Source organism: Odontomachus brunneus, unplaced genomic scaffold (genome assembly GCF_010583005.1).
Source record: "Odontomachus brunneus isolate Ranch 3 - 2012 unplaced genomic scaffold, Obru_v1 Obru_scaffold_232, whole genome shotgun sequence".
Classification (NCBI taxonomy): domain Eukaryota; kingdom Metazoa; phylum Arthropoda; class Insecta; order Hymenoptera; family Formicidae; genus Odontomachus; species Odontomachus brunneus.
The window spans coordinates 246,848-252,275 of record NW_022639682.1 but is presented as its reverse complement, the minus strand read 5'-3'; positions in this window follow the sequence as shown (position 1 = coordinate 252,275).

The window sequence follows — 5,428 nt, the reverse complement described above, 5'->3', positions numbered from 1 at the left end:
TGTGTGTGTGTGTGTGTGTGTGTGTGTGTGTGTGTGTGTGTGTGTGTGTATTTCCACGTACGTGCATGTATGTACTACGATATGTACTCGCGTTCGTCGCGTTTGCAGCTGGCGCGCATGTGTCTTCGCTCGTGCTTGTTCTATTACATTAGGTGCGTTCAGAAAACACAACCGTTGTGCAACCGTTGAATAATTATCGCCTTTGATTGAGGTGATGTTCTTTTGAATCTATGTCTAGAAGAATATTTCAACGATAGTGGCCGCTTACTCAATCGTTAGACGCAACCATTGTGTTTACAACGTTTGATATACAAAGTGTCCCAGACTCTCCTCACATTAAGTGGGAATATAGAACAGGTTGAGGTGAACATAAAAGTCCTATACCGTTTTGCGATATTCGTAATAATAGTCGAGATGTTACCCAGCAAATAGAACTTAACTGTGATATAACACAGGAGTAACATGTAATATAACTGCTGTTATACGTTATTAATATTGAGGTTACTTAATTTCCTTTATAACTGCAATATAATTCTGTTATAAAACTGTTATGTTATTATGTTATTTACTGTTATTAAGTTATTTAAGTTACATCAACAATATAATAGCAACATAATTTTAATATAACATGTTATATAAGAAGTCTAATGTTTGCATTACATTTCAGTTGTACAATATTTTTATATACAAATGTGAAATTATATTTTAGGTGTTTCTCGTATAAAATGTGATATTTTAATATATGCAAGGATCATTATCACGATATTGTAAAGCTAGAATTCTTACAAAAAGAATCTAATCATAATTTTACTCTGTCAAAATATTGTGAGAGAGAAAGAAGGAACATTCTCTCTCTTTTGCGAGCACATTGTAGGTTAAAATTTAATTACTGATACAACATTGTATCAATATTAATCGTATTGTGATTGTCGTGTCAAACATTTACCAACAAATATGTCATAACATTTTTTGAACGATATAAGAGTATATTGTAAATATCTACCAAGATATCGTTACGGCGCATCGGCATCACCAGTTCCCGTACGTTCGTTGAAATTAAGCATTGAATAACATGATCTAAAAATGGGTAACTGTCTGATATAGGATCGAAACCACGCGTTTCACGAATAATTGAAATAATACGGAATATGAAATGTCAATTTTTTTTTATTATTTAGACAAAATAATCATACATTATCACTTATCTGAACCATACTAATGAATAAATCGTTGGAATTCAACAAAAAAATATATGTGTTAATTCGCTAACGAATAACATATAACTTTTATATAACTTTTTAGTCACATGTTACTTTTATGTTATATTCACGTTATATAACTGTAACACGTGTGAGTAGGAAATTACAACGAACGTCTATACAACCTACTATATACATGTTACATTGCATGTTACATTCCGTTTCATTACGACAATGTAACTATTATATATCTGTGTTTGTTGGGTAATTAAAAACGATTGGTGAATGATCACGCGCGATATGGTAGATGAGCTGCAATGGCGACGTCAGTCGTTGTATATTTATGCATTAAGTGAAACTGAACAAAAAAGTCCTTTACCATTTTGTAAATGACCACATAGATTTTTAGATATTAATTACAGAAAATTTTTGCATTATGGTACACAATCATATATGTGTGTAACAATTTTCTTTAATGTCTAAAAACTATATGGTCATTTGCAAAATGGTAAAGGACTTTTCTGTTCAGTTTGACTTAATGTATAAGTATACAATGGCAAATGGCTCCACTGCAGCTTATCAGCCATATCGCGCATGATCATTCACCAATCTTTTTTAATTAATATCTCGACTATTATTGCGAATATTGCAAAACGGTATAGGACTTTTATGTTCATCTCAACCCGTTCTACATTCCTACTTAAGGTGAGAAGGAGAATGTGAGACACCCTGTATGTATCAAATAGGAACTTGCTATCAAATTTTTCAATTTTGCATGTAAGCGACGGCGTACCGAGCTGGTGGTTATACCATATATAGTATACTGTATCAATTTAATATTCCATCGTTTACATACATTATCGAAATAAAGATAATTTAATATAAAATTGCTAATTGCGCATATTATATTTATAAATATTAAACGGTCGGTAATTTATACATATTAAACAAAGTCACTCATTTTCTTTCGTCGTTTATTTGCGCACAGGCTCAGGAAGCAAATACAATTTTAGAAATTTTCGATGCGATTCACAATGTGTTTGATACTAGATTTTTGCTTTTTTCACTAAATACTAAGTACTGAGGATACTGTGTATCCTCAGTACCCAGCAAACACAGAATATAATTATTATATAACATAGAAGTAACACGTAATATAACGGATGTTATACGTTATTAATGTTAAAGTTACATAATTTTTTTTAACTGCCATCTAACTGTGTTTTAGAACTGTTATAATTCTCTGCTATTTACAGGTTATAATTGTATAACTAACATGACTAACATGACTAAAATATAACAGGTTATATAACAAGAGTTTATTTACATTACATCTATGTTATATAGCATTCTTATATCTAAGGATCGGTCGATAGATGGCTTCCATTTTCTCATGTCTTTCTCGTACGTAAAATATGATATTAATATATATAAGAACGATGATCACAAGACAGCACAACTTGTACTATAGAGTCCACTTTTATAGTAAAGTGAAGTGATGCACTTTTTGATTAATGGAAATTAATGTTACCATAGTAATCCCTTCTATTTGAATATGTACAGAAAGATGGAAATGAATAAATGAAAATAGCTCTAATAGCATAAAATAAATAGCATAAAATAAATAAAATAAAATAAATAGCATAAAATGTCTGAGGACATGCTGGGACACTAAGCGTCTAGAATGGCTCTAGGATGATTCTGGAATATCTTGTATTATTTGAGAGCTATAATTAATTTAGAATGACAAGATATTTTTATGCTATTATCTTTACTAAAAATATTTTTTATAAATATATAATTATAATATTTTAAGGAGCATACTTTTACAAATTAATTGATATTTGAGTGATAGCTTGTAATCTCTGCGTACAATTAAATACCTATAATTACTGGGAAATAATAATTTACATTCCAGCTATATAACATTTCAGCAATATATATAACAGCTATATAACATTTTAGTAACATGTTATATTTCTGTTTCATAGCTGCAATATCGTTTGAGAAATTATAACTAACGTATATGTTACATGTAACAATCATGTATATTGCACGTTATATTCCGTTATATTACGACGATGTAACTGTTATATTATTGTATTTGCTGGGTATATTGTTAATATTCTCTCGATTTCCCTTAACTATAAATACGTACACATTTCAAATTTACATATTGACAAGGAAATGTAGTAAAGCATACATATTGGAAAAGTTAGAAATTGCTTTGTTTCGAAGTAGTCGCGATGAAAGTTCACGAATAACATGCTGTAAAAATATGCTGTAAAACTTTATCTTTTACATATTAAAACAATTTGATATTATCTAGCTAAACACAATTCAATAATAGTGTTTTAAAAAGCTCTTGACACTACCTATTAAATTTTGTAATCAATAATAGGGTGTTATATTAAAAAAAATTGATTTGACCTTGAACTTTAGTGACTCACTTTAGGACTTTAGGAACGCCACCCAAGGTCAAACTGATAAAAACAGTAAATAGATCTTTTTATTAAACCTTACAACTTTTCTGAAATATTTCTTTCTAAAATGCTTAGTTTCCGAAATATTGAAGGATCCCGACACTTTTCGAACACCCTGTATATATACACGTTTAGAGATATTGGATATATTATAGTGAGTTCGTGTTACAACTTTTTACCGAGCAATATGGTTTATTGACAATGGTAATTGTAATCAATCGAGTAGCGTGAAGATGACCTCGCAAATTTCTATATGCTTGCTTCACATGGTAAATAAAACAAAAGTAAAGATACAACACACATTCATATTCAGTCAGTCGAATTAAATAATATTGCATATATACACTAGAATATATACAAACGAAGCAAAATATATGTTCTTATGGAATGAATAAGATACTTATATTTCTCCATAAAAGTTTTTTTTAACATATATGAGAGGATATACGCTTTCAACGCGTGAATGTCAAAGCAAACGCAGTGCATGTATGTCGTAGATGTATCTTCTTTTTGTTTCGAAAATATTGTGCGAGCGAGAGATAACGGTTATATGCGCGCACGCAGAAAAGATATCCTAAAAATCACAAGTTTTATAAAAATATAAATATAATGTAAAAATATAAAAAAATTTGCAAATATTCTCATATACGTTTACAAATGTTTAAATGTTTAAATGTTACAAATGTTACAAATGTTTAAATGTTTAAATGTTTAAATGTTACAAATGTTTAAATGTTTTTATGAAGAAATATAAATACGTGATTATTTTATTAAAAAAACATAGTTTGCTGTATTTATACATAGGATATTCATTTTAAAACTTCTCATCTCAATATTTTTAAAAATATACGTTCTACGAAAAAATGTTTAATACAAAAGTTTTAAGGTTTTGAGGGGGACATAAAAGACTACTATTTGTTTGACCTTGAATGGAGGCGTTAAGGTTACGCCAAAGTCAAATTGAATTTTTGAAATAAAACTTCCTACTTTTTATTGTATATTTTTGTAGCTTATCTCGAGAGTTTTCCAAAACACTATAATAACGTATTTTTCCATTAAATACTTTTTGAGTAATGAAACTTGAATGTTACAGTACTGCCGGCATTAGCATCACCCAAAGTGTACTACATAGAGGTTGCTCGATCGGATTTGCTTCTCTTTCGTATATGTGTGTGTGTTGTGTGTGTGTGTGTGAGTATGTGTGTGTGTGCGTGTGTGCGTACATGTATGGGTGGGTAAGTATGGGTGTGAGTGTATGGGTGAGTGTATGGGTGAGTGTATGGGTATGGATGTACGTGGGTGTGTACGCGTACCTGCGTGCGTGTATACACACGTGTGCATGGATAGATGCATAAGTAATTTCCCACCAAACGACATGATGTAAAAATGGATGACCGTCTAACACAGGATCGAAACCACGCGACTTTCACGAATAAGTGAAATGACACGAAATATGAAATGTCAGTTTTTTTTTTATTATTTAGACAAAATAATCATACATTATCACTTATCTGAACCATACCAATGAATAAATCGTTGGAATTCAACAAAAAAATATATGTGTTAATTTACTAACAAATAACATATAACTCTTACATAACTTTTTAATCCCATGTTACTTTCATGTCATATTCACGTTACACAGAGTGAGGAAAAAGTATGGAAACCCTGAAAAATCTCAAAAAATATAAGTTTTACAGAAAAATGTTTCAAATAAAAGTTGTAGGATTTAAAAAGGTCTATTCA